Here is an 18,162-nt window from a genome sequence, read left to right as displayed (position 1 = left end):
GAAGGGAAAACTGCCAGTATGCTAAAATATTGGATACAGATGCTCAAAAAATATAATGTAGCATTCTTACAATGCATGTGCTTTTAGCATGTAACTTGGTGAGTAGTTTTGAGCTATATTTGTAGGAATGTGTATCTTGAATACTTTAGGACACCACTGGAGATGTGTGCTTGAGAGGTATAAATACTGGATGTTCTTCTCCCTTCCCTTAAATGAAAAACATTAGCTCCCTTCCTTTTTATTTTTATTTTTTGAAATGGACTCTCGCTCTTGTTGCCCAGGCTGGAGTGCAGTGATGCAATCTCGGCCCACTGCAACTTCCGCCTCCGGGGTTGAAGTGATTCTCCTGCCTCAGCCTCCCCAGTAGTTGGGATTACAGGTACCCACCACCATGCCCCACTAATTTTTGTATTTTTATTAGAGATGGGGTTTTGCCATAGTGTCCAGGCTGGTCTCAAACTCCTGACCTCAGGTGATCTGCCCACCTCGACCTCCCAAATTGCTGGGATTACAGGTGTGAGCCACTGTGCCTGGCCAGCTCCCTTCTATAATGATTTTACAGTTGTTTTTGCTTTTTGTTTTTTTGAGACGGTGTCTCACTCTGTCGCCCAAGCTGGAGTGCAGTGATGCAAATCTTGGCTGACTGCAGCCTTCACCTCCTGGGCTCAGGTGATCCTCCCACTTCAGCTTCCTGAGTAGCTGTGACTGGACACACGTCACCACGCCCAGCTTTATTATTTATTATTATTATTAGTAGTAGTAGTAGTATTTTTAGTAGAGACAGGGTTTTGCCATATTTTCCAGGCTGGTCTCGAGCTCCTGGGCTCAAGCAATCTCCTGGCCTCAACCTCCGAAACTGCTGGGATTACAGGCGTGAGCACCACATTTGGCCCATTTTTTTTTTTCTTCCAGGATTAGGAGTCGACTTTCAGAAAATCCTTCAACCTTGCAAGCTTAATTTTCCATAAAAATATTCCTCTAGGATAAAAACAAGACACAAAGAAGTACGTGTGGACTGCAGTTAAAAATTTTCAACACAACTTAGCTTAGGAAAGTTGACATTTACAAAGAGCAGGAGGCCTGTTCAGTGCCTTCTAGGCACTGGGAATGGCGGTCTGTGGGCGACCCTAACATGTGCGGCGTCCTGAGACGTGATCGTGGTGTTCACGCTTTTACCGAGGGCTTCCCAGGGGTACCAGAGGCTGTTCTTCTGCAGTCGGCCAGCCAGGCAGCGGCTGCTGGAGAAGGAACAAACAGTAAAAGACAGATGGACATGGTGTTATTGTGGCAGAGAGGTTAAAACCAGGGTCACTTTGTTCTTACAGTTTTAAAAAGCTAATAATGAAGTCCTTAAATATGTTCAGGATTTCAAAGCAGTTGTGGGTGTGTCTGTGTCTCTAGCTCCCGTTCGGGTGCTTCCTGCGAAGAGAGCTCAGAGACGCCACCTTTCCTTGATGAGGTGACAGGGCCTGGAGAGGTGTGAACCCCGTGGTGGGGGGGAAGACTGACCTGGGGTGAGGCTGGGTCAGCGTGGGGATCCACCCCCACTCCACGTTCCTGTAGGGAATCCACAGTTCTAAGTCTTTATGATAGGGGTAAAAATAACCTGGAAGAGGTGTTATTTTTTAAGAAGTAAGTGCCATGCTCTTTTTTCCTCATACTTTTCCGTGTTTAAGCAGCATTGAAGGATTAGGCACTAGTAGCATGTTGTTTTGGAAACAATGTTGTTGGTTATTTTACGTTGAATATGGTACTAAGGTTGCCTGGTAACAGAAGTTTTCCTTAAACAACATAGAACTCTGTTGAATCTGTTGCCCCATTGGCTGAGCCGTCTGAAATCAGTGCAGTAGCAGCTGAAGAGGCCTCTTCCCCTTGGAGGAAGCCGCTGGATTGGCAGGAGGCACCGCTCTTGATTTGAGGGAGTGAGGCGCCTTTGCAGGGACCCCACGTGGCCCCTGCAGCTCTCTCCTGCCCCCTGCTGGTTGGCCAAGCAGCCTTGCGACAGTGTGCTCATTGTGAATGTTCACTGGGGCAGGCCGAGGCTTTTGTTCCAGAAACACTGACTTCAGAAACGGCCGGCTGTGTGTGTTGAGCATGGCAAGAAAGACTTACGTGTGTCTTAAACCTCTTGAACAAAGCAAGTTGATGTTTCAAATGCATCTCAAAGGCTAATGACTTTGCTATGGTCAATATTCAGGAGAAAAGAGGGTTTGATGAAACAGAAAGACAGGAGTGGCAAGTGACATGCTTGTGCCCCGTATGGCTAAGCGATGTCCTGGCCGTTCCACACCACGGCCTCTGAGCAGCCAGCCTGCAGATACTGGGTCAATTTAGATATCCCTGATCTCTGTAGAGGTTTGATCAGGTAGCCCAAGAGCAGATAAACACAAACGCTGACTGGAAACCCTGGCACACGGAGACACTGGAAACAGCAAGCTGCTATTAACATCATAGTAAGAGACAGTCGCCTGCTCTCAGGGGTGTCCGTTTCTTTTGCTTCTAGACGTTCATCTGCGTTACAATACAGTTTTGCTCAGTTTATCCCCATTACTCCACTGTCTTCGCCGTTAAAGTCTCAGTCAGCACTTAGCTCTGACACTGCAGGAGTTTCACTGTGCGGCTGACCAGGCCTACCTGGCTTGGCTGTAAAGCAGGTGAGATTTTCCGGAAGGCAGTGACGAGAACCCGAGGCAGGAAAGAGTGTTGCTGGTCTACATATGGCAGTGCCCCTGCAGCAGAGCATGTACGTGCACGTTCAGGCTAAACAGGTGTAGGAGAGAAGAAAACCACCTACAATTAGTCACTTAAAATGCCACACACCCAACCCTTGAGACCCTAGCACATAGAGTAGTAGTGGTCTTGGAGATGGCAGGTGTGCTGAAGTCTGATTTTCTCACTTAGCTTTTCCAGCAGCGTTTTCCTCATCTCTAAGCTGGGGCTAACAACTGCCACGCGTAGATTTGTGCATGGAACCGTGCGTGTAAAGTGGGGTAGCCCCCAGGACCTAAGAAGGACTCGTGGTCAGTGTCGGTGGTCATGCGTGCTGTACGGGTCCCCCAGGAAGATGATTGCTACATATAACTCCCTCCGTTCAATGTCACTGAATGTAAAAGGTGGGACATTGGCTTCTGATGTGTCTGGTTTGCTGCAGGCCACGCTGCACCCCGTGGTTCCTGAGCCCTGAGCTGAAGTACATCCTGCTGCATCGCCTGTGTCGCTTTTGCTGTGTCACTTAGAGCTCCTGCCCTGGGAAACTTCCTCGCGCCTGACGAGCACCACAGTTTGCAGCAAGACCTGTCCAAAGCGTGGACTGCGAGAGCCCCGCTGTGGTCCTGTCCTCTCCATGTTGGGAGCGACTTTGTGGGGTTTGTCGGCCCTTCTCTCGGGTGTCCTGTGTCTCATGGATCAGCCGACGAGCCCCGTCTGGAGGAGCACTCTGCAAAACGTTGCCGGCCACCCAGATCTCCTAGCGCAGAGTGAGGCCACATCTGCAGACTTGACCGCACAGAGTCCCGAGGCATTCGGCAAGAAGGGGAGTGGGATGTGTGTGAGATCCCACTGCGGAAGCCGGCTCTGCTCCGTACTCTGCGTGCGGGGTGCCTGATGTTCAGACCTGCTGTGTCTATCGGGGGCCATGGCGGGGTGGTGGGAGTGGGGGCAGGGAGCAGCGCGGATGGATCCAGGAAAGGACTTAGTTGAATCCCAGCTGCCCACATACCTGTTGCTGGTCTTGGACAAGGTCCCTAGTTTCTCTGGGCTTTCGGTTTGATTGTAAGACTAGGACGCCGCCCCAGTCTGAAGATGTCGGTGTGTGCGGGAATGCCTGGCGCAGTCACCATGGGTTTTCCTTCAGCCTCCTCCGTGCCCCTCCCTGGGTCAATCAGTATCCATGCGTGCCACAAGTAAATTACAGTCCCTCCGAAAAACCAGTTGACCCGAGTTTTATGGTCGAGCATGGTGAGTGTCCTTGCCAGGAAATGCCACTAGATGTCTTGGGCCTGCTCCTCTACCTCCACAGCAATCCCCGGAACAGGCTGGTTCAGGACGTGGGAGGTGGGAGTCAGTGTTGTACCTAGGACAGGCTGAAGTCAAAGGCTCATTTGCTCTGTGAGGGGTGATCAGGATGACACATCAAGTGGAGCCCCATGGCTGACCCTGGAGGTGGACGGTCGGGTCGGATTGGCTGCCCTCCAGCACGTGTTTCGAGTGATGCCTTCCCTGGGTTACGCAGCCCTGATCTGTAGCGCACAACTTCCCAGCTCCAGCCAGTCTGGTCTTGCCATCTCCTTCCAAGAAGATAGGTGCGGCGCAGTTGCCTTTAAGCGGCTCCTTCTGGACACCGCAGGGCAGCAGCAAGCAAGCATGGGCGACTTTTTTCTTACGTTGACCACAATACGCCGGGCCAGCTTTGCACGATCCCATTCAGCATCACACGTGTGCATCGGCCACTCACCTGTCCATCTGCCACAGACAGGCTTGCACAGGACCATTGAGTGGCCTTTACGGCAAAGAGCCTAAAGGGCTCACAGGAAACCTGGACCCAGCGCAATGGTAAGAGCGCAGCAATACCTGTCATTGATCAAGGGGTATTCTGGGCCCGACATGGTGTTAAGTGATCCAGTTCGGTTAGCACTCTTAGAATTAACCCCCTTTTGCCTATCAGGAAATCGAAGACGGAGGGCATTAACGCCAGGGAGCAGGGAGTAAGGGGACACACAGAGGGGCTGAGGGGCTGGGCATTCTGAGCCCACGGATCTGCCCACAGGCCCCGGCTGCACGGGCACCAGGGCTGCTGCTCTGGAGGGGATGAGGAGCTCTGGGGAAAAGATGGAGCCTGACGTGGGTAAGATTTGGATATTTTCAGAAGAGATTTTCAGCCTGGAATGAGGGTGTAAGTGACTGAATCGGAGTGATGAGCCAGATAGCCCGGCTGCGGGAGCTCCCCTGTGGGGTGAGGGAGGAAGGCCTTGGGGGCGTGTGGCTGAGCAGAGGCGCTGGGTCGCCAGGAGCCGCCGCGGGTTTGGAAAGGGGGAGAAACGCAGCGCCCTGCACTGCAAGGGCACCGAGACGTGGTTGTGGTTCTTCCTGACCGTGACAGGCACAAATGGTGCTGATGGTGGAATGCACGGAGTTTGCCTTCAGAGAACTCCTGCTGTCTTTTAAAACCTGGGCCTCTCATTTAAACTTGGTGGCCTCAGGTGAATGGTCAGAAACAGTTTCTGATGAGGTTGCAGAGACTGTGCATGGCCTCTGATTGTGCACATCCTGTGATTGTGTATAGTCTCTGATTGTGGCCTCTGGCCTCTTTGTGGCCTCTGATTGTGTGGGTCTCTGTGTGTGGTCTCTGTGCAGCCTCTGATTGTGTGTGGTCTCTGATTGTGCTCAGTCTCGGATTGTGCGCGGCCTCTGATTGTGGGTTGTGTGAGTTTCCCGGGATTAAGTAGATGAGCCTCGTGCTGGGGCAGGTGTGCCTTGTGTTGGGCGTGTGGATAAAGAAGTTTAACCCATCTCCTCTTTGAGAATGGCAGGGCAGTAACAAAGGCGGTTGATTTATACATGGCCATCCTCGTGAGGTGAGGACCTGAAAGGTTTACTGCTTTCCCGGAAAGCTGCTCTGGGCGTCACCATCACTGATCATGGACAGCAGCTCAGAAGCCCCCTTAAGGTGCAGGGAGGGACCGGCGCTGGTCCTGTCTGTGCCCAGGCTGCTGGTCACCCTGACGGCCAGGCGATGGCTGCCTGTGCACGAAGCTGGGGTTAGAGTGCATTTGGGCAGTGTCGGCTTTGATTTAGGTCAAGACTGATCAGTCTTCCTAAAATACTAGCCATGAAAGCTTTCATAGATTGTAGTTCTTTGGGAGATTTATATGTGGTTTTTAAAGCACAGGGCCCATGGCCAGTGTTGAATTACATTTTGTTCAGTGTAACTGACAGGACACTGGACCTGAGTCTCAGGCCTGCCACAGGGTTCAGGGAGCTTCAGAGAGGGAGATGTTTGTGCTCAAGTTTTCGCAGATGGGATGGGACATGGGCATGGGGCTGGAATGCTCTAACCTTCAATCTTCAGTCATCGGTATCACCTGTGCACACGCATATCGTTTTCAAAGATGGACAAGCTTTTGGGAAATATCTGAAGACTTTTCCAGTTTTGAAAGAAGCCGGGATGACACTGGAAACGGCAGGTGTCTTGGCTGCTGATCAGGTCCATCACCACGCACATGGTCCCTAACCTGGCCCACCTCTGATCATGCACAGCGGGTGACGAGGTCCATAACCTCACACTTCTGTGCACAGCAGGTGACCAGGTCCCTAACCTCAAAAGCTTCTGATTGGGTGCAGCTGGTGACCAGGTCTGCAACTTCGCATGGCTCTGATTGTGCAGAGCTGGTGACCAGGTCACTAACCACCCACACCTCTATTCATACCCAGCGGGTGACCGGGTCCATCACCTCACACCTCTGATTGTGCATAGTGGGTGACCAGGTCTGGAACCTTGCACACCTCTGATCGTGCACAACGGGTGACTAGGTCCATGACCTCACGCCTCTCTGCACAGTGGGTGACCAGGTCCATAACCTCACACCTCTGATCGTGCACAGCTGGTGGGCACAGGACCCACTTCAGTGAGGGGCTGACTTCCCAGGTGTGAAGGGGGAATGCTGTGTGGCTCGCTAAGCCCCTCCATGCTTTGGGGGCTCCAGGCTGTGGCCGGCAAGTAGGAAGTTGTCCCAGGAGGCTGCTGTGTGTTGGGGATGGGAGGCAGCTGCAGGGTGGAAGTACGATGTTGTCGTAGGGGGCCACTGTGGGGGGGTGGGACGGGAGGCAACTGCAAGTTGGAAGTAGGATGTTGTCCCAGGAGGCTGCTGTGTGTGGGGGAGGGAGGAGGCAACTGCAGGGTGGTGTGGTGGTCCCCGTGCCACTGATTTCAGGTTAAAATAGAATGTGGACCTCTTTTTACCATAGTTTTTAATTACTCCGCTAGTTTGTGTTGCTGTCTCTTGCTATGAAGTCCACAGTCTGATGTCTCTGTGGTCCCCATGTTTCCCTTCTGCTTGTGTTACCCGATCCTGTGGGTCAGCTGTGAGGAAACCACTCTCCACTCCTCATCTGGAGTGGTCTCGAGCTGGGTGTGCTGGTCTCCTTGTGGGCTAAAGTGTTCTTCTGTTACTGTTTTCTCTGTTTCTTGACCAAATTTAGCAGACTTGCGTATGATGCAAACACTTTAAAAAATGTCTTTTGCCTTTATAAAGAAAACACCTGCATTGCTTTAAAATGAACCTTTCCTGTGTCTCCATCCTTCCTCACAGATTGCTCTGTGTTAGAAACTCGGTGGTGTGTGTGCTTCATGGCCTCATTCCATCAAGCACTGTAACCTCTGATTGCAAAAGTGACTATACTCAAGGCAAAAAACTTTGCAAATGTTGAAAAGAAAGAACAAAAACAATATATTGTTCTCTTGTCATCCTGAAATGGCTACTCTTAAGATTTTGATGTAGTTCAAACTACATCAAAGTCTCACCTACTCCTGTGCCAATATTCATCCTTCAGCTCTGCCTCCGTTCTTCCTTTCTTTTTTCATGCTATGGGGTCTGCTTTGGAGATGTTATCTACTTTCATTCTTCCAAAGTCAAGCTTCTAGCTTTGGTTGGAACTGCAGACCCATTTACCCATTCAGCAAATACTTTCTAAGCACATGGATAGTCACTGAGAATACCGTGGTTCACCAACATGACTGCGGCCCCTGCTCACACGAACTTGCGGCCTGATGGGGAGAATGGGCACTAATATGACAATCAGTCTAATGGGTTTCTGATGAAGAATTGAGGAAAGCGCACCAAAGAAAGGGAAGCGGGGTTCTCTAAATTTATGCTGTAAAAGAATCTGGCGTATCTTGGGATGAGAGGTAGAAAACCGATGCATTCTGGAAGGTATGATCCCCTTGCAGTCTGGAGAGAAGTAGAGGTTGCTTGTTGAGGGGGGTGGAGTGTAGGGACACCACGGTCTAAACAGAGATGGGGGTGCGTGCGGAATGCCTCTTGCAGCAGGAAACAGGCACGTGCAAGGAAGTAAACACGGGAGAAAGTGGCACAAGACAAGAATGAAGGCAGGCAGGCAGGGGCTGGGAGATGATGGTAGATGCTTTATTCTCTTAATAACAGCAACAGGATGCTGTTGAAAGCACTTGAGGGAGGTGGGGAAGTGGGTATGACATGTTTTGTGTTTGTAAAATTATCACATTGTCTTACCAAACTATACTCCCTATTTTTTATTTTTACATTTTCCTTTAAGTTCTTAGATACATATGCAGGTGTGTTACATAGGTATACATGTGCCATGGGGGTTTGCTGCACCTGTCGACCCATCATCTAGGTTTTAAGCCCTGCATGCATGAAGTATTTGTCCTAATGCCCTCCCTCCTCTTGCCCCCACCCCCCAACAGGCCCCCGTGTGTGTCGTTCCCCTCCCCGTGTCCATGTGATCTCATTGTTCAACTGCCACTTATGAGTGAGAGCATGTGGTGTTTGGTTTTCTGTTCCTTTTAGTTTGCTGAGAATGATGGCTTCCAGCTTCATCCATGTCCCTGTAAAGGACAGGAACCCATTCTTTTTTATGGTTGCATAGTATTCCGTGGTATATACGTGCCACATTTTGTGTATCCAGTGTATCATTGATGGGCACGAGATATCCTCTTAACATGTGCTCCAGCAATTGCACTCTTAGGTATTTATCCAAAGGAGTTGAAAACTTGTGTTCACAGAAAAACCTGCACATGGACATTTATAGAAGCTTTAATCATAATTGCTCATTTTATTCCAGCTTTATTCATAATTGCTCAAACTTGGAGGCAACGAAGAAACCAAAATGTTCTTCACTAGGTGAGTGGATAAATAACCTGTGATATATCCAAACAATGGAATATTCTTTAGCACTGAAGGGAAGTGAGCTGTCAAGCCATGAAAAGACACGTAGGAACTTTAAACATGCACGGCTACACAAAAGAGGCCCCTCGGAAAAGACTAAATACTGTAAGCTTCCAACTAAAGGACATCCCGAAAAAGGCCAGACTATGGAGTGAAAATGTCCGTGCTTCCCAGGTGTTGGGAAGAGGGAGAGATGAGGAGGTGAAACACGGAGATTTTTAGGATTTTAGTGCAACTGCTCTGTACGATGCTATCATGGTGGATACATGTCATGACATATTTGTTCAAACCCATAGAACAAGCACCAAGACGGAGCCCTCATGTAAACGGTGGACTCTGGGTGACAATATGTCAACGTAGGTTCTTCAATTATTACAAATGCTCCTTCTGGGCAGGAGTGTTGTTAGTTGGGGAGGCTGTGCACGTGGGGGAAGGGAAGGCATATAGAAGGTCTCTCTGCACCTTTCCCTCAATTTTTCTGTGAACGTGAAACTGCCTAAAAGATAAAGTGTATTTTTAAAAAAAAATAAAGGAAACAAAAAGTCCTCACAAAAATCAAATGAGAAAATGATCACACTGGGTGCTTCAGGTCAAAATGGAAGAACAAGGGCTGTATTTACCATCCCACCTGATGACTTTTTTCTCACTGCTTTTCAGCATTTTTTTGGAGTCTAGTCAGTGCAATAAGGCAAGTTAAAACACATAAAATGCACCCTTATTAGAAAATAAGATTTAAAACTATCTGTATCTGCAGGTGACGTGATCACCCGTGTGGAAAATCTCCTGAAATCACAAAAAGCCACTAAAACTACTAATAATAAATTACTTACTAATAAGTGAGTTTGGGTTTAGCTTGTATCTTGCAAACTTTCCATAAGCAGTATTTATCTCTTTATACACTGGCAAAGAAATAATTGGAAATGGAAATTTACAAAGTAATATTAAGACTAAATCTGACAAAAGATGTGTAAGATCTATGCACTGTAAAGCAGGCAGTGATGCTGAGATAAATTAAAGAACTAAATAAATGAAGTGATATACTGTGTTCATGGATCAGCAGGCTCAATATTGTTAAGATGTCAGTTCTGCCCTTGTGGAGCAGAGGTTTAATGCAATTCCAATCAAAATCCCAGCATGATTTTATTTTATTTTTTTTCAGTAGAAATGAACTAGCAGATTCCAAAATGTGTCTGGAAATTTAAAGAACCCAAAAGAGCTAAGACAACTTGGAAAAAAAATGGTGGAGGACTTACCTGAACTATCAAAACTGGGTTAATGAAACCTCCTAGAGGGTCTAGTAATAATCTCACAAACATGTTACCTATACATAGTGGATTTTTGAAGAAAGGTTCAAAGACATTAAATTAGAGAAAGGACGATAATGATGATAGAAGGATTAACTACTACAGGCCAAAAAGGGAAAAAAGAGCTCCTGTTAAATATCTTCACATTGTTGGTGTCACTCATGCAATTCAATTCACATTTTGTATATCTAAAAGTTGAACAGACTTCTTCATTCTCTTTCCCCAATTCACTCCACAGAGATGCTGATGTCTTTCCGTGGAACTTGGAAGTTTGCTATTCTTTTTAAAATGACTCTCTTAGATACTGTTTCTGCAAGAAGTTGTGGGACTGTAACTTACAAATACTGTTCTAAACCTTGGAATCACACGTTTCCCTTTTTCTCTACTTATCGTTTCTAGTCAGTTTCCCATTTCCTCTTCTTCATATTTGCACTGCATTCCTTCTAGTTCAGGCTCTTGTTACCCCACTTGATCTCTTGATGTGGTCACCTGAATGTCCTTCATGTTCCAGCCTCCTGGAATCCTTCCTTCATGACCCTGAAGAACTGCCCTCCAGACCCGCAGGTGTGACCCGGAATCAAGGATCTCAAAGCCGAGTGGGATCTGAGAGGCTATCTAGACCAATCCTCCATTACAGACGTAAACCTTTTGATGACTTCACTTCAGAGCCCAAAATATTTGCACTGCAGGCAGAATCACCTAAATCACTTAATGTGATGTTCAGTCTTCCCGTGGTATCTTCCTCTCTGCATCTCCCTACTTTCGGTCAGCCATTTCTCACTCATGACACCGAACCCTTCATTCACATCACATTATTGTTCTTCTCCACACACACTTGTTTGTTTTCTGCCTGGGTTTTTTGTTACATTCTTCCCTCTACTGGCAATATCATTTTCCAAGATCTGACTACAGAATTTTAACGTATTCCTCAGAATGACTCACATATCACATATTCGACCAAATGGCTGCAGATTCTGTCACTTCCTCTCTTGTCCTATGGCAACCTGGAGAATCTTCTTCTCTTAGCCAATAGGATTTATCATGGTCCTTCTTTATCTTAACAATAGTTTAGCAGGACTGAGAACTGGGAAGTAGATTTTTCTCCCAGGGGTGAGAACTGTCTTAGTTTAGCAGATCTCCCTGGGTCTCCATTCTGGTTGTAGAAAAGCAGCCCATAGGGCATGGTGGGGAGGAGAAGAAGGGGAACTAAGCTGTGTTGCATGAAGATGGACAGTTGTGACCCTTACTCCAGGGTTGGGAGTTGAGGCCCCTAGGAAGGAGAAGCTGTAAGGATGAAGACGAGGCATAAAAAGTGATGCAGGCCGGGTGCGGTGACTCACGCCTGTAATCCTAGCACTTTGGGAAGCCAACGTGGATGGATCACGAAGTCAAGAGTTCAAGACCAGTCTGACCAATATTGTGAAACCCTGTCTCTACCAAAAATACAAAAATTAGCTGGGTGTGGTGGCACATACCTGTAGTCCAGCTACTCGGAAGGCTGAGGCAGGAGAATCACTTGAACCCAGGAGATGGAGGTTGCAGTGAGACAAGATCATGACACTGCACTCCAGCCTGAGTGACAGAGACTTCATCTCAGGAAAAAAAAAAAAAAAAAAAAGTGATGCATAGTAACAAGACTGCCCGAGGAGAAGAGGCAATCAGCAACCTTCTCCAGGGTGGGATGGCTGAAGACCCTTTAAGAACAAAGGTGTCTACTTTCCTTCTTTAGGATGCTCTATCGTGATTTAATGAACCCTCCCAATCTACTGTATTCAGTATTTGGCATGAGTCAATTTAGGGGAATTCTAGAAAACATAGCTGGCTGTTATCAGGTTAATGTAGATTGGGAGGTAGGGAAAAACCCCAGGAGACACGTAGGAAGGACAATACGTGAAAACAGAAGAAACTTGGAGTCAGTTCACCCTTCAAACAAAATCCAGTTTCCAGAAGACATTGTGAGGGCTGCTGGGTCTTCCTCGCCTGCAGATGGGGGATTCCAGATAATTATTATACTTGAATCTCACAGGATGGGGTGATCACCACCTGCTCTCAAATGGGATGAGTTACAATATCTTCTATCGGGAGGCGGTAAATAAGAGGTTAGGTACACGTCTGTAGTCATCACAATTTTGTCAAGATTGCTATTTTTACTTCCATGTCATAGATGGGGAGCCTGATGCTTGTGGAAAGGATTTGCTCAGGGTCTCACCATTAAAAGTGGCAGAGGAAAGATTCCAACATGTTTTAAAAGCTGCAAACTGAGCTGACTCCCATCCATGCTGTCATACCGACTTTGAGATTTCAATCCTCCTGAAGGCAGGAAACTTATTCCATTTGCTTTTATACCCTCCATAACACTAGTGAGCAAGTTTTGCTCAAAGTAACATGGAATATTTTGCTGACTCAAGGGGAAAAAGTAAGAGACTTAAATGACACCATCACAAGTCAACCCTCAAGGAACAGAGACATATTTAGCATTAGCTGTCTCAGTCCAATCAACATAGACATGCACGTTTATCCTTTACATGGCAGTAAGACAGCAAACACAATTGAAAAAATGAGCCAAGTGTAAAAAATGTGTCACAAAGGGATGGATTTAGACAGGAGAGCAGTGAAGTAGGTTATAAAATGGTCAGCATAATCCATTTCAATGAATTATTAGCTGAAACATGCAAAGCATTTAGGATTTCTGGGAGAAGGGTACAAACACACCAAATGTTTGCCCGACATTTTCTTCACTGCTGCTGTCTTTCCACAGGGCTGGAGATGATGTTAACCAACGGCCTTGGGAGGAGAGATTGCAGCTGAGCCCACACCCTCTCAAACTCCTTCAGACTGTTTCTGTTTTTGTAGACTTTACCATTAACAACAAATCCTAAGATTTACTCAATCAGTACAGCAGTCGCTGGCCAGAGTTCAAATTTCTGATTCGAAGGAATCTGCACTCTGCCTGCCAGGATCGACTATTAATGGCTTCGTCCATAGAGGAGCTGTGTCTTTGCTCACTATGGAACAGTATTGAGGCTTCGAAAGGGGTATTTTGCTGGTCACCTCCTTGGTCATCCTTCTGCTCACCAAGAGCAGATACTGTTCTCAGCCCCTTACATTTACAAGGTCGTTTAATTCTCACATAGCCCTTTCAGATAGATGCGACTATTACCCCCCTTTTACAGAGGAGGAAACCGAGAGGCAGAGGACATAGGTGAATTGTCCCAGATCACAGAGCTGGCTATGGAGCTGGGACTTGCACCCGGCCAGCCTGGCTCCAGAGTTCACTGCCCTCCTCCTGTACAGCACGTGTGACCTGCAGTAATCACCGCCCAAACAGGCAGGCACTGCGGATAGCCAAGCACACCTCTTCCGCCTTCAGCACGGAGGACGGTTCGTTTTCATTCTGGTGTTCAGCTCAGGACTGTTTTTATCACAAGGACGCACCACCCAGAAAGCTCAGTCATGTGCCGTTACCTTCTACGGTCATGGTTTTCTACTTTTTGGCCCCATTTTCCTGAGGACTTGGCCTGCTGGGACGTGAATGATGCGTTACTACTGTAGAGACAGAGGTTCAGGTCTAGTGGCACAAACAGCGACGGACCCCATGGAAATGCGGGCGTGGCCCCTCCATCCCAACAGCCTGCATGGCTGCTCCATTCTGCTCCCATCACACACATCCCCACACAGCCAAGCCCCTTCTCCTTTCCCCCACTGGATTCATCAAATCAAACCTCGCTGTCCTTGGCAAATGTACCATTAATTTCCTTTCTGCCCAGTAAAAAAGCACACTTCCAGTTAACATGACACCCCCGCTACGATAGAACAGCCTTAATTCACACATGACGCAGAGGAACAGAGGGAGGGAGGGGTCGAGGACCATCCTGGAATCGGCAGCTGTTTTCTGGGGGAAAGCCTCCGTCCCCCCTGAGCCCGACACTTGTGCCACACTATCCCCATGGTGTCTGAAAGCTCCATGAAGACAGGCTCACTCTGACCCCTTCACACCCACAACGCCAAAGAGGAGCAGGTGTTCAGGAAAAGTCTCCTGCTAGTGCTGAAGACAGGAATGATTCCTCGTGGTGCCCAGAATGTCAGGAGAAAAGGCACCATGTGGACACCTTCCAGGTCTGCTCAGTCTCTGCACAATCACAGACTTGAGACCTGGAGGGCAGACACCTGGCACTGCTGACCACCCCAAGGTCATGGCCTCTGCCCCTTCTCTGCTGCCCATCAGTTCCAAGCTTCTGGCAACACCGCCTGCTGCCCCCACTGCCTCATCGACTCTTCGTGAAAAGCAAATGTTGCCAGGATAGCGTATGAGTACATTTGCCAGGAAAGCAGCTCCGATTGACGCTGAAACCCCCTTCTCACACCCCTGGCAGCTCCCTTGCCCCCGATGTGCACATGCTTGCAGCTCTGACCTTGCTCAGTGTCCACACAGGCTCTGTTCACTGGAGAGCCAAAGGCAGACTCAATGTTGAGTCAGAAATACACAAAGAGGGTGAAGATTACGAACTGCCTGCCCCCCAAAACACAGGTTGAAATCCTCACCCTCAATGTGATGCTGTCAGGAGGTCTTTGGGAGGTGATGAGTTCCCGAGGCTGGAGACCCTTGAATGGGATTTGTGCCTCAGAAAGGGGCCCAGCAAATCCCTCACCCTCCCATTGTGTCAGGGCCAGAGAGCAGGTGTGTGCCAACCAGGAAGGAGCCCACACCAGAATCCACCCGTGCGGCACCCTGATCCTGCCTTCCAGCCGCTAGAACTGTGAGAAACAAATTCCTGTTGTTCATAAGCCGCTCAGTCAATGGTGTTTCGTTACAGCAGCCTGAGCTGCCTGAGATGACGATGCTCACCGCCCTACAGAAACGGCTACTCCCCTCTCCCAGAAAGAGGGGTTTAATTAAAATCCCTGTCTCTCCTCGCGGCCACCACAGATCTCACTCCCCCACCCCAAAAGCCAGCAGTTGCTAGGATTAAAGGAAACAGAGGATTGTTTTAGACCAGCCCCTCCATATCGATCTGAAGCCTATAACTTTGCCCACTTCCACGGTGGCCGTGTCACTGCAGTGCCCATGTCAGCTCTGTGTCTGCACTGGGTCCCAGGCTGTGCACAGACTCTTCTAGCTGCCCATCCAGCACAGCCATTTCCCCTTCTGCTTTGGAGGCTGTCCTTCGATATCGAACTCCCACCTTTCTGCAACCCAAGGCCTTCTGATCCAGACATTCGGGGTGAGCTCAGCCATGTACTGGAGTCCTTGACTCAGGTAACCCAGGCCCAAGGCGTTGGCACCCACGATCTACTGGCTGTGGGGTCTGCACAGCCACTAGCTGTCCCAGCCACTCCAGGGCCTGGGAGGGGAGGCAGAGGAACCTGTGAAGCTGCCAACAGCCATACGGGGACAGGGGCCCCTGGGATGAGGAGGATGCCATGGAAGGAAATTCAGAGAAAGAAAGAGCCCCAAGGCTGGACGGGTCATGCCCAAAGCCTACACTGCTGAATTTTCCAGGTTTCTGAACTCAATCGCTGACCCACACAGCACATGTTTCCTGAGTGCTGACCCCGCGTGCCATTGGATACGGCAATAAAGTAGGACCCCCACCCACCCCTTCCCCGACACATACACAGGCCTGGGCACCCAGTTGGCACCGTGAGCCAGGGAAGGGGGCCATTTCAGACGGACAGTGGGTGCAGCCTTGCCAAAGCCCAGCAGTCACCTGCACTGCCACAGCCAGGCTGAGTCCAGATCAGCCGCACAGAAACCTGACCCTCTCAAGGGCATGCCTGAGCTCATTAGGGACAGACACCGTCTCCTGCTGATCTCCAACACTTTCTCTGCATGTCTAGTTACAAACGGACGACGCAGTCTCGGAAGCACAGCTGTGACTCTGGAGACAGATCCCAGACCTCCCCCTGCTCCTCTCCGTGGTGCCATTGATGGGGAGGGGCCGGCATGGCCGCATACCCACAGCCACCATGCCACGGAGACACGGGCCTTCGACGGTTACTTCTGCCAAGGAACCCTGCTGCGTCTTGGAGCACACCATGGTGGGCGGGAAGCTCCACCCGGAGAAACAGCGATGCTTCTCCCCAGAGCCAACGGAGGGCACTCCCCGCCCTGCATGCAGCAGATTACTTACATTCTGGAAAACATCTGAGTTAGTGGGGAACAGTAAAATGAAAAGGTCACGCTAGAAAGTTTAGAAGGTTGTGTGGAGTCTCAGGAGGTCCAAAGATTTCTGAACCAAGACTGCTGTGGGCAACGAGCTTACAGGGAAAGTTTCCACACGGGCCTTCAACAAGCAACGCTCAGCAGGGAGGAGCCACGTTCTGGGCAGAACCTCAGAACAAGAACATCGCACACCACAAAGTCACATCAGAGCCAACAGCAACTGAAATACAGCGCTCTCCTAAGATGTGTGCGTCACCTGCAGAAAGTCACCACACATTAAGATGGGGGAAGAAAAGGATAAGGTTAGAAACAAATTTGAAATTATTTCTGCATACATAAAATTTCTACATCCACTGGCTTTCTTTCTGGGAGTAACAACTTTTACATGAGATGCACATCCCCGTTGGAAGGAGTTTGGGTTTTCCGTGGGCAGAGTCAAGGGCTCTCCAAGAAATGTGAACCTTTTCTCACTCACTGAGCCGCGTGCCCTGAGGCCGTCCTGGCCTGTCTGAGCCCCTCCCTGGCTCTGCCTCCAGCCAGCTCCTTCCAGCACTCACCCCGCTGCTCCCAGAGCCTGCACTGGCCCAGGATCTCCTCTTCTGCTGCTGTCAATCTTCCACTTTAGGGTAAATAAGTTGGAAACTAGAAAGTTATAAGACCCCTTAGCTTTTTAAAAATTTGTCTTCTCAGAAAACAAAGAATACTAATTCTACTTCCACGGTTTAACATGTTGCCCCCATCTGCATGTTCATGGATATGTGTTTTTCTATATATTTTAATCAGTACTTATAAAAGCATGCACTGTTGGCTATGTTCAGTTCAATTACATTTGATGTAAGAAGTTTTAGTTTCAGTGAATTCAGGCACTCAAAATTTAAGCCCTCTGACATCTATTAATCAAATGGAAAAATGACAGGTAGATATTACAAAAATCAAGAGAAGTGTTTAATATAAATCCTGGACTTTTAGATATTTCCACAAATGTAATGTATACATTAGTACACGACCTTGAGCATTTTCACAACTCTTTGAACTAAAATTCTGCTCTTAACTTTTATTGGTAGATCGACATCCATATGTGATTATAAGCAGCTCAAACATCAGCTCTTAGAAACAACCAGAAATGCTGTGGGCAAATCCCACCGAGCAGCAAATAACGGAACTGCACCCAACAACCCAGGTACCTCCCCTGAGGCATCTGGAACTTGAGGATTACGAGCAGCCTTTGGTTTTTGAGGCACCCGAGAGTGGGGACTCCAACTCCCCAAGTCTAGGAAGGCCTCAGCGATAAGGAAAACTGATCAAAAAGTCATCCCTGCCGGCCCCCTGCCATGGGTTCCCCCCTGCCGGCCCTCAGCCACGTGCTTACAGATCTCACTTCCTCTCTGTCCCGCAAAGCCTGACTCCTGATTCCAGCCCTGCTGCTTACTGGGATGTGGCCATGGACGTCAACTGCACCTGCAAGGGGAGAAGCCTGTCAGGATACAGGATCCTGGCCATCCTGGCAGCGCTCAAGCTGATACTGTAACTTGGTAGCGAGTTACTTAATGCAAAGGTTTAACTTTGAAAAATTTAGATGTGTGTATTCTAACGGAAATTCTGAATGTAGAACACAGGCCACACCCTCACACAGATGTTGTCTGGCCAGCACTCTTTTGTCTTTTCAATAGACATTGTTAAAAGCAGTTTTTGGTTCATAGCAAAATCAAGAGGAAAGTACAGAGAGTCCTCACCTATCTCCTTTCCCAGCACAGGCACAGCCTCCATCATTCTC

The 18,162-nt window shown here is 48.7% G+C and overlaps 1 long non-coding RNA gene across 2 annotated transcripts in view; it reads left to right on the top strand.

Moving 5' to 3' along the window:
- The window catches only part of LOC144334893 (uncharacterized), a 116,519-nt gene extending 99,326 nt beyond the window's left edge, over positions 1-17,193 (top strand). Inside the window, exons 3-4 of one of the 2 annotated variants that reach the window (XR_013405145.1) lie at positions 8,818-8,876; positions 12,984-17,193. This is a non-coding gene — a long non-coding RNA (uncharacterized LOC144334893). Of the gene's footprint in view, positions 1-8,817; positions 9,236-12,983 lie in introns of those variants that run through there. The other variant, XR_013405146.1, reaches the window with a different exon arrangement.
- Positions 17,194-18,162: the final 969 nt, after the last annotated feature.

The sequence above is a fragment of the Macaca mulatta genome, chromosome 15, assembly GCF_049350105.2.
Source record: "Macaca mulatta isolate MMU2019108-1 chromosome 15, T2T-MMU8v2.0, whole genome shotgun sequence".
NCBI classification, from domain to species: domain Eukaryota; kingdom Metazoa; phylum Chordata; class Mammalia; order Primates; family Cercopithecidae; genus Macaca; species Macaca mulatta.
Note: the sequence above shows the minus strand (reverse complement) of the source record. Positions and strands in the feature narration are given on the sequence as shown.